The following is a 12,313-nucleotide window of genomic DNA, read 5'->3' on the forward strand; positions in this document are numbered from 1 at the left end:
CACTTTTTCTTTCTTTTCTCTCTCTTTTCTTGCCCGCCCACTCAATCGTCTTGGTAATTGAATTTTTTTTTAAAGAAACCTTCAAACGGATGATTTCGCGCGCGCGAGTTGAAATTTTTTGAAACCGCCGAAGGTCGGCAGCATTTTTTCTATGGAATTTAAAAGAAAATAAAAGTAGAGAAAGAGAAAGATTTTCTTTTTTTTTTTTGGCTTGGGATGACCTCATTATGAAATATTCATCATCAGCACACCCACGCCGCCTGGGATTTTTGAGCGCGTTGCGCAGCGCCAAGTTCAAAATTGCGCTACATTACCGCAACCCCCGATCCGATTTACAAATCAACGTTTGTTTTGCAAAAATAAAAAATAAACCCTGTAGCAATGTCGTCAAATTTATCCTTGAATTCCAACGTGATGTAATCGCTGGAGAATCCCGTTACCACAGCACGAGAATCTCCGAACTCTTGAATTGTTGATTGTAATTCGTTGTAAAAATCGATATAGGGGGGGAGGGGGGGGGGGGGGAGAGATACATTGCATATTTTAAAACCGCAATCTAACGCGCATCTAGCCAACATTTTATGCCGGTGACACATGGCAACGTGTATCAGATAACGAAAAGAAGAGGCCAAAGCTTAAAAAGATATCTCACCTGGCGGTGGGTGGGATGCACTTACAGAGTGGAAGGCAATGACGCGGGAGCATCACACAAAATTAGCCGAGAATGCGATTTCACGTTGATGCGCTATCCGACTTCTGTTTTCTCCTTTTCTTTCGCCAAACAGGAATTAAAGTGGAAAAAAAAAAACAAGAATCTTTTGTTCCTTTTTTTTTTTTTCAACGTCTGACGCGTCCGCCTGAGATTCTTTTCTCTGGCCCGTCGATAAATCTTAGACAGTTTCACACAACGGAGGGAAAACGCACAAGAAAATGTTGGAAGGAGGAAATGTGTCCAGCCCGAGTTAAAAAAAAAAAAAAAAGCGAAGACAAGGGAGGGGGAGAAGAAGATGAATGACGTCCATGCAAAAAAAAAACAAAAACGATGGAAAGCGAATAAATGTTGGCTTTTTGCTCATCCAATTATCGATTTTTCTTTCAACATTTCTCAACGTGTAATTTTTGCTCGTCGCTCAGCGGATGGGAAGCGTCCCTCACCGGCCTTTCTCCACCCTTCGTCGTCTTTGATTTGTTTCGTAAAGAAACATAATAACAGCGCAACAGCGAAGCAAAACAACAAGCCATTTGGGAAAGAATCGAACGCAAGATTTGTTATACTGTTGTTGACCGTGTTATTATGGTATATTTGCGGATGAAGAAGCCGCGCTTGGATGGTTTGATTCTCACAAACGAACGAGAGAGAGAGAGAGGAGAGTATAGGAGAAAAGGGATGAAAGGTGAGAACCGCCACGGCCAACCGACCGCTCGACCGCGGTCGAGCGTCAGAAAGAAAACGCTGGCCCATTCCAAAAAAGAACGAAACAACGTCTTATTACGAAATGAAAAAAAAAAATAATAATAATAATTGACTCACGCTCTTTTTTTTTTTTTATGTATTTATTCTAAAGGGATAAGAAAAAGCAGCTCACGGTGTGCGGTCTAATAATAATAACATTCTTTTGTAGTGGTTGTGTTTCTTGATCGGTCGGCTTATTCGTCTGCTTCGCTAACGATGTGGCCGTGTTACACGGTAACAGGCCGACACGGACGGGACCTGACGGGCAGTAGCGCACGAGCGGACGCATTGATTGAGCGAATTTTTAAAGCCGGCTCTTCAAAGAAAAATATTTAATTGCGCTAAAATGGAGGGGGGATGACTCTCTTGCGCTTCATTGTCCTTCACTTTCTAGTAGAGTGTCCATTCATTTTGTTGCAATAAATTTGCTAGAGGTGAAAAGTGCGACAGCCTCGAGATGGTAGCGGCACGAAATATCAACTAATAGTCAAAATAATAATAGCTCTTCTTCTTCTTCTTTTTTTTTTTTTTTCGGCCGTTTTCGGAGACCAACGTTGCCAAATAAGAACGGGGCAGTGCATCACGTGAAGAAGAGACGGACATAAATAAAAGGGCCACTGCCATTTCAGACGTATTGTCTGTACGACATAAACGTAAATAAATAAATAAATTTAAAAGAAAAGGAAGAAAACGGGCTTTCACTTTCACTTTTTCGTTTGCTGGCGTTTTGCCTTGTGCCCAAACTGTTTTTTTGTTTTGTTTTTTTTTGCATTAAGAGACCGGAGAGAAAGATAAAAACAACGTTTGCCAAGGAAAGCCGTTAGCGGATTTCATACAGTCATAAGCGCATCCTTGGTTTTATTCTTCTTAATTCAGCTATTATTTTCTCGAATGCATTCTGACCTATCGCATCCGCTGGCTGTTGTTCTCGTCCGACCTTATCTCGTATAAGCATATCATTGGCATGCACAATAGGCGTTCGATAGGCTACCGAACGGCTCGGTTCAGCGACTCTGCACGTCCTTCGCTATAGCAATGCGACGGCCTCATAATTTACGACCAAACACAGACACATGTTGCTGCCTTGAGGATCGAGACACACATTTTCACTCGTTCAATACTTGTTCCTTTTCTTTTTTTTTTTTCGTCCATTTTCACAGTCCAGTTCATTTTTTACGTGTGCCGATTTTCTCATACGTAAGTGAAGAGCATCCAGCCGCATACCTTGCGCCTATTACACACACACAATAAATAATGGCCTAGTTGTTCGTTTAACAAGAAAAAGCACATTGCCTATGTAGGTTTAGACCAACACGAAGAAGAAGATCGAATATGATCAAGCAAAAAAAAAGGAGAGAGTCAAAAGGGAAAACGAAAAGATTTGTTTTTTTTTTCACGGGGCGGGGACACAGAGAGATTTTGTTTTCTTCTCTCCTTTGGCTTTCGGCTTTTGTTTGATGTATTGCCTGGATTTTTTAAAAGCGCGAAAAAAGAGTACAGTAAAGCTTTTATTTGTAGACGATGTGTCATTAGTAAAACAGGAGCTGGGCCGCAATCCGTGTCGGGAAACAGCGCAAGTTTAGTGCTGCCCACGGAGAGCAATAATAATGAAGAATTCGAACGACGTACGTGCAATTTCGAATGAGTTGCCATGACGAATAAACAAATCGCTACAGTTCTACTTGTTCTCTTTTTTATTTCCATCTTTTTTTCTTCAGATCAAATCTACAAGAGCAGAGATTTTTTTTTTTTGTTTTGTTTTTTGTTTGCATGCTATAGACAGTTGACATATCCACACACTTTCATCTTTCTTATGCCAAAGAGAAACCATGTAACAAGAACTGAAATGTGCACAATAAGATTCTACATACCAATTGGTCCGTGGCGTGAAAAGGAATTTCGAGAATACACCTTTAGTTTCTATAGGGCGATGCCGGGAGCATTCAGCCCTCCTTTTTCTTAAAAAAAAAAAAAAAAATCAGAACTGTCTAACGGTTGCATCGAAAGCCTGCGACACGCGTAAAGAAAAAAAAAAGAAGAAAAGAGAGATGAGGCGCACTGTTATTCTAATCATCGTGGAACAGTTTCATTGTCGCGCAGCGAATCCCACGCTTCTTTTCGCAAGCCAACAAGCAGCTATATACAAAAGCCTTTTTTTTTTTTTTTTTTTTCAGATACACATCCACTCTCCCTTTCTCTCTTATGCGATGCCTTGAGGGAGCAGAGCCATTGAATCTTCTGTTCTGCTTAATACCGCAAGAAAAAGCCGATTCTTTTTTTTTTTTTTTTTAGGTTGTCCCTGGCACGAACATCTCCACTCGACGCCCTATACGGCGCTAATCATTTCAAAAAAAAAAAAAAAAAGCCACAACTGTATAATACGTGTATATACATAATCTAACGGGACTGGTTTCTGTTGTCCCATTTTTCCCCCCCCCCCCCCACCTCCTTGATGATGATGCCTCGCCAATTATAGTTCATTAAGTCATCTCTCTTTTCTATTAGGTTCTTCGATGAAAGAATGCGCAATGGCAAGATTTCGTTTGTTTCATATTCAAATGACGGCTGGAGAAATGTCGCATGTTACACGCCATCGAAAGTTCGTGTGTGGGGTTCGTTGATTTTCTTTGACGTTTCACGACGATCCTTGGACTCCGTGTCCTGACAGTAGTCATTCGTGTACACATTGTTCTTCCTTATGGAATGCCATCAAAGTCTGCGGTGAAAGTGACAAGGTCCTGAACTGTTTCGCATTGTTTCCTTATTTTCCATTTGATTGTGTTCTCTTTATTTTATTTTTTTTTTCAAGTCTATCAAAGCAAATGATTAGATACCACATCTTGGTCATGGACACATGTCAAGTGCCACAACAAAACAACCGCAAAGTTCCACTTGCTACTGTCCTAGAAATTCCTTCAGCTCACCTGCAAAAAGAAGGAGCCGTAAGAGGGAAACGAAAAACGTACATACATACAAGATGATTGAAAATCAATTTCGTTCGTTTTTGTCTTGTAAAGTGTTGTTGTTGAAAGCCGGTGGAATTAATACGCAGCTCTTCGACTCGGAATGGGAAGGAAAAAAGAAAAGAAAATGAGACAGCGATGAGATACGACCGAGGATAGGTTTACGTATTATGCTTGAAAAAAAAAATATATTATTCATGTTGTTGCTATTGTTGTTGCAGAACCCCGCACATGCCGGGGCTTTTTGGTGGTAAGTATACCACATAGGCTTATGCTAAAAAGAAAGTGAAAGGCCCTCTGCCAAATTTGATGATGGCGTCTCTCACTCCATGTGTGTGTGTGTGTGTGGCTGTCCATAATTCGTTAGATTTTCAAAGATCTTTGGCTTGTTTCCTCTCTGGACCGGTCGTGAGCCGCAAGCCCAGCAAAACAAATAAACAGGAAAAAAAAAAGAAAAAAAAGAAGTGAGAGGATTCCTCTTCTTCTTTCTTGAAAGAAAAAATTGTTTTTTTTCTCTCTATTCATTTTATTATTTGTACGCGTTCGTTTTGCGCAACGGCAGGGACCTGAAAAAGAAAAAAAAGAAATATTTTCAAAACACTTTCCAATTCCCAGCGCCATCATCCAGCTGTGTCTCTGCGTGTATACCCTCCTCTCTACTCTTTGAGGATGAGCACAGCCATAAAAAAAAAAAAAAAAAAGCTAAAAGAATGGAAAGAGACAAGCGCAAAACAACAATGTGAAAATCACGGTCATTTCCAAACGGCGTATATGAAAACGAAGCCAAAACAAAGCCGACCTTTTCTCCCGTTTATACACGCAATGCCTTTCGATTTCAAGCCTCGCGCAAAGAGAGAGAAATGAGGTCTAATAAGTTTCTTATTGTCGAAAGGGGAAGCGATCGGCAGTCCTTGTATTCGTTCTATTACCAATGTCGGGTCTCCCTTGCTGTGTGTGTGTGCATCTTTCACGTAGAGAGACCTCGCTTGCGGTTACGTGAGTAGTCTTTTACTCTACATACTCAGACACCTGCTGAGACAACCATGAAAACAAAAAATCCCTTTTTTTTTTTTTTTTTTTTTTTTTTTTTGTTCTTTTCTTATTTCGTCATTGTTTCGCCAGTTTCAATCGCGTACGGGCAGTTTGCTTTGCTTGTCGTCCACTCGTTTCTTCTTCCGTTGGATTGTTACGACAAGCGATAAAAGTCCCCACCAGCAAATGTAACATGAAGCAATTACTTTAAAGCAAAAAAGAAAGAAAGAGGGGAAAAAAAAAAAGAGAAAACCCAATGTCCTAGAGGAAATGAGCTTATAAAGATCCTCTGTATAGACATTTATTTTATATATTTCTTAACTGAAGAAAAAGCGGGAGCAAGCGCGTCCCGACCTTTGACGTGAGTAATGCGCTCCCCTCTGCGCTATTTACCGTGCGGCCTTTTTTTTGTTCGTTGTTGTAATAACTGGCTCGAGCACCACCGCCGCTTCTGTTTTTAACTGAGGAAACCGAGACCGCAGTTGCCCCCTACACTCAACTATTAGCACAAGGGACAATTTTGGTTGTTTTTGCTTTTCTTCGGGTTGATCGCTTTGCAAATACGGAGCCGATGAACGTCGCATTTTTCAACGTGAATGTGCGCAGTGCTAAACGTAACGCGCTACAACAATGCCAACTGCGCGCATTAGGCAAGTTCAACATTTTTCCTGTTGGTTACCCCACAAACTGAGGCCGCCCAGCTGATGGTGAAATCTCGGCGAAAGTTTTTTTTTTTTTGTTAAAACCTTTTCCTTATGGATTCCCTTTCAAAAGTCAATACGTATTTCTTTTTTTTTTAATGCAACAACACGGAAAGCCAATCAAGATTTATTTTTAAACTTCTCACTATATCTCGATAGACGTCTAAGCGTTATAAACAAACTGTGTGCACAACAGCCACTTCAGATTCGGGAGTGAGGTACACCGACGAGCACAAAATGCATTTTCGCTTTTTTTTTTTTATTTTTTATGTTTTTTGCTGCTTCATTATAACGATGGGTTGGTTTCTAGCGCATAGCGTGCACAGATTTACGGTCAGTTTGAAAAATAACGAGCTGGTCACGTCTCTTATTATCATTTTTTGGGTTTCTTTGCATGGGAGAGATCTCATCATTTTCTTTTCGACCAAAAATTGCTTTTTTTTTTTGGCTTTTTTTCCTGGGCAAAACTCCGCGAACGCTTATCCTTTCAGCATGTAACCCTTAATAGTTTTTTTTTTACATGAAACCGAGCGTGAACAATACACCCACAATGGCCAGTTGGCATTTGTTGTTTTTTTTTTTGGGTGTAGTCGCCCCTCTCCCGAACAGATTTCACGGCTGAAATAATAACGGTAGCTCTTCTGAATGTTAAACGGGCGGATCGTTTAAACGACACCCATTCTATTGCGATAAAGTTCTTCTTGGAAGAAGTCAAATAAAACGGAAAACGAAAGTGAACGATTCAATGCCCTAAACGTGGCCATTCTTTATCTCTACAATGAACATATTATCAGAATAGCCTCACCTGCGATGAATGTCCAAAAGATATGCCTCGTAAAAAAGCAAAAACAGGGAGGTAGTTCTCTATAAAAAAAAAATGAACACCATAGAGATTGGCGTGGTGTTAGATTGTACGGCATCGATTGCAACGTAAATTGGCTCGTTCTCTCCTGCTGACTTTTTCTCGCCATTTCAACAAAAAATAAAAAAAAATAAAGATGGATACGATCCATTGTGAGAAAAGAGAAACAGGTGATGTTTGCATCTTGTGTAGAAAGGGTCAGCCTCCACGCTATAAAAAAAATAAATAAAAATAAAAACCTTTCACGCGCCGTGCGTTACGCAATAACGTTCAATCAGCTATCGGAGAGAGAGAGAGAGAGAGAGAGAGAGAGAGAGAGAAAGAAGACGAAAGTTGCATCGATGAAGACGATCCATAGTCAGGCCCTCATCAACCACTTTTTGAAAATGTAAAGGTTCTGAGACCGGTCGTTTTCTTCATTTCTTCGTGATGGCGATGACTCTCTCTCTCTCTCTCTCTCTATGTTCATACTAGGAAAAAGAGAAACAAAAAAAAAAAAAAGGAACGGCTGATTCTGAGACCTTGACACAACCCACACCTGTGTGTCCTTTTTTCCACCATCCTGCGACCTCCTCCAGAGGACTCGATGGATTCCCTTTCGATGTTGAACACACAACGGGCTTGGTCCGAGTTGTGTATGTAGTCACGTGTATGCACGATGGTTATCCTGCATGCGTTGGGCACCACGACATACCTCACGTTACAAAACACACATTAAAACATCATTTTTCCTTCGCATATTTAATATAGCTGTTCGGAGAAATCGAGACATTTAGCACAAGTTTATTTTAGAAAACGTCCTTGTCCTTTGTGTGTATGAAATGGGTACACGTCAAGTATAGGCCATCTTTACCCTGCAGGGTTTGATGCGTGTTTGTGTGTATGAGCGTAATTGACGATGGAGAGAGTGAGAAAAAACAAAACAAACATATCTGGAACGCGACAAATCCCACCACCATCAAATAGCTAGAGCGTATGGGGGGGGGGGGGGGGGGGGGCTTAATAAGGTTCTTTCTTTCGCTCCCATGTGCATGCAATTTTACCTTATTATAGAATAACTATCGGCTTTCATTCGATCTAGGCCAAGAGAAGGTGTCAAGTCTACATAAAACCTTAATGAACGCTGTGTGACCAACGTTGAAAAGAGGCGTTACGATCAATTTTTCCGATGAGCAAACTCATTGAGCCACGCCAGCCATTGAAGTAACAGCAGCAGGGAGTTGTCGAAATTTTCTTCTTTTTCTTTTTTTTTTTGGAGTGGAAATTTATGACATCCTTTACCGTTAACTCTCTGCGGGTTGCAGCATATCATCATCCTCACATACACACACAGCGCATATCCAGTCGGCTAATCGTATGCGTTTCGTACATATTTACGCTATTGCGACGTGTGTCTACCTTAAAGGTTCTTTAGCTTAAAGATTTTTAAATTATTTGATGAAAACGCATTTATTTCAATTGTCATGTAAACCAACTGGTAATGTTCTTTAATATTCTGCTATGCATTCTTATCTGTTGAAGTTGACAACTTGATGACACGTAGAAGTGGCGATAATCAAAGAGGGCACATGCGACACACACAAAAGAATGTTCCCCTATTGTCTCCTTGTGTTGGACGAAAGTTGGGGTACATCAAGACTCGAATCAAAATCATGTCCTACCATCACAACAGTTCAGTTGGGTACAGTGACATTTTTTATTTTTGCAGACCTTATTTGCATGCGGAGAAAAGAGCTTTCTCTAGTTTGGAACTAGTTCTCAATTCACGTTGCCGGGGTGATCTACTTTTTTGCGTCGTGACTTAAATGCGAGTGAATACTCCTTTTTTTTTTTCTACTAATTCTGTGGAGCTAAAAATTTAAATTTATGATCGGCACAGCTGGAACCATTTATTGGCTCCAATGTTTACAGCCATAACTTTCACTCGCCATTTCCGGTCATTCAAGCTGGTCATTGTTGGATTTTTTGTTTTCTTTAAAGAAGAGCAAAACACGTTTGATTTGGAAAGCTCCTCGCTTGTGCGGGTGAAGGGAGGGTGTTGATTTTATCGGATAGAACGTGATCGATAATGAAGCAGCGTCAGCTCAAAATATGTGCCCGTCATTGTGAAACTGTGTTTTATTTGAATAAACGAGCGAATACAAAGAACCTCTAAATATGGTTAGCACCTCACATGAGCCAGCTGAACAGAATACTCTCTAAACCTTGTGTTATTATAGTAATTCATGTTTTGGAAATCTCGTCCGCGTTTCCTTTCTGATCTAAATCCGCGTGCATCATTCGTTCTATAGCAGACGTTACTTAAACGGCCATCGGTAATTAGTCCGTACCATTAAGCGACGGCCTCAATGTGCTGAATTGGACTAGAAATCCAGGACGCTTCGTGTCGAACGACGCATCACGCTCCTATTAATATAACTCGGTTTAAACATCTAATGGAGCGTATACAGTAAGCTTGTTTCGTGTAATGATGGAGCTCAACGCTCAGACGAATGACACGACAGATTAGGCATGAGGTGAACGTTGCATCAATTCAACTTTTTAGGGGAGGGGGGGATGAGGCAAGGTCGAAAGAGTGCACGTCACGCGAGCCAATCTATCCCTTCACTAAAGGCAGACGGGATGCCCTGTAAGTACAGGTGTAGGAGGAATGCGATGCACATAGAGAGAACGCATCCCGCATTTGTTTTTTTTTTCAAGTGAAATTGAAAGTGCCTGTTGTTTCTATAGTAGAGCGCGTCCTTGGCGAAGTCGTGAGATCCTCTTTGATGTTCACGATTTTACATTACACCGGTTGCTTCCCTTTCTCGAAAATGGATGGCGTCAATCGAAGGCCGTTTATGCGAAATTAGGCAATCAAACTCGAATCCAAGGCGGAGTGCCTTCTTTGGTGAGGTATTTCAGTTGTCACATTCATGCCAATCGTCGATTATCTCTTCACGTCAATGTTGACGGACGAAGGCTTCATAAACGAATGCCATAATGACACGGGCTTTAACATTTCGCTCTTCCACAGATGTTAAAGAAAGAAACTTGTTTTTATTTTGAAACAGAATTCTGCAATAAAGTGCATTTTCGAGTCGGATGGAAATCTTTGATGGGAATTGTCAATCATCGTGGACGGGCGATTGTTTTCTTTTTGTGGCACAACAGGCATGAAATGCCATCGCTTTTGCAGGTTGTCATGGAACCTTGGGCGTTCAATAAAGGTTTTTTCGTGCAGTCAGAGCAATATAAATCACAAAGCAAAAAGAGACTGAATTTATGCCGCATCCATCCAATAATTTAAAAAGAAAAAGTCCATTGTTTTCAAGAAAAAAGAAAAATTATTAAATGAAATGGGACTGGATAAGTGGATGAATCTACCCACCGTCTCCAAAGCGAAATGCATGGCACGAACGCGCGTACAATTTTTCTCAATGAGGCAATTCTCCTCATCGCTCCTATTTTTCTTCTGTTGGAAAAAAATTCAGCTTGTTGTGTATTTACTGGAAGGCAGATTGTCACTAGACGACAGAGATCTCTTTGAAAGTTATCGAAATAAATGGTAAAAACAGAACAGGGGTTGTCTGTTTTAATAATAAAAAGTGGGTCGCATGGCGTCCCGTAGAGCTGTGTGAACTGCTAATCCTGCATGACTTGAAACCGTACCTAATCGGTTAATCATGGACAGTTTCATTTCTGCTTAATGGGCACCGTGAGATACTACATGTCTGGAATGCGATCTCAAAGACGTGCATATTTTGTTAATCGAGGCTAGACGAGGCCGTAAACATGATCAAACGTTGGCTGATTATAGAGGCGGGAAGATTAACAAATGGTCAATTCAAATGGCATCATCAATTTTTATTGCCATAGCTTGTTTTGGACGAGTTGCATAGTAGAACAGACAGACAGACAGGCAGGAATGAAAGCATTCTAATTGGAATCTTACCAACCTTAGGATGCGCGGCTGATTTGCTGCAGATATTTGACCTTGCCGCCAGAATGCATTTCTTTCGGACTTTTTTTAAAGAATTTATTTTGTAATGTTTTGAACGAATTATTGTAACGTGCTGCTACCTTACGCTTAAAGAAGAAACTCGTTGCCATGTGCGGCAAAAAAAAAAAATGAAGAAAAAAGAATTCCTTGGCTTGTTTAACCTGGTATGGCTACATCCTTTTGTCGCAATTTGCATCTACTACAATCACGATGCGTCATCTTGATAATCAATCATCGAGAATCCCTTATTATCTCAAAATGGACTTTTTGATGAAGATTCATTATCTTTGCTCAACAAAGCAAAGCAAAGAAAAAAAAAACACATCGTGTCTATTGTTCTCTTATAAAACAATAGAATCTATAGCGTTTGGCGTGAGCAGTAAGAAACTGGTTTAACATTGAAACTGTTTTTCTAGCCTTCGCCTCGCGTCATTAGCTCAATTTATTATTCCAGTTTGTTTTTTCACCTTTAAGCGTTCAAGGTTCAACGTTCCAAAACTGTTACTTTTTTGAAATGGTCGTTGCATCACGTCTGCAAAAATGAGTCCGAAGGTTGCAGCCTAAATTTTATACATTCTCAATTTTCAATCAGGCTTGTCTAGTATCGCAAAGTCCTCTCGCAGATTGCGTTACGTATTTCAACACACACAAAAGAAAGAAAGATTAAAACGTAAAAGCATTTTGTTTCAGCTTATGCCATCAGATTTATCTCGGAATAGAGAAACCCTTTTAAAGTCGCGCGATGGATTTACACACAGCCTTACGGAGAGAGGAGAAAAAAAAAAAAAATAGAATGTATGATGTTGTCGATCCTCGCGGCAACTATTCAAATGGCTGTTAGATGAAATACTATTTTTCCTTTCTCTATACTGGTTGGTAACCTTAGCGTGCGTGTTAGTCGCCAGAATAACAAACACAGACTGGGTTATGAGGCGGATCTAGGCTATATAGACATGATTCACTGATACGGGCGCTCACCCACCAAAATAAATCGAATTTGAATTCTGTTTTTGGCTTTGTCAAAGATCCACAGGTTCACCGGCAGAATTTCAATGACAGTCGCAACTCCGTAATAGGCAATCGAAATATAAAATCTGCCGCCAAACAGTTTCGCTTTTATTCATGAATAACGAGAATCCCTTGAAGATGACCAAAATGATCACGAGAGATCACTTAAAAATTGGATAAACTTGACGCTTAAAAAATCGTTTCTTCGTACAGATTAATCCTGCTCTAGTCGTGTGTGTGTAATGAGAAAATGTTTGGGCGAGGGCAGTGTTTTCTGTTTGGAGATTTACAATTATTAGGTTAACAGACACA

Source organism: Daphnia carinata, chromosome 1 (assembly GCF_022539665.2).
Source record: "Daphnia carinata strain CSIRO-1 chromosome 1, CSIRO_AGI_Dcar_HiC_V3, whole genome shotgun sequence".
Taxonomy (NCBI): domain Eukaryota; kingdom Metazoa; phylum Arthropoda; class Branchiopoda; order Diplostraca; family Daphniidae; genus Daphnia; species Daphnia carinata.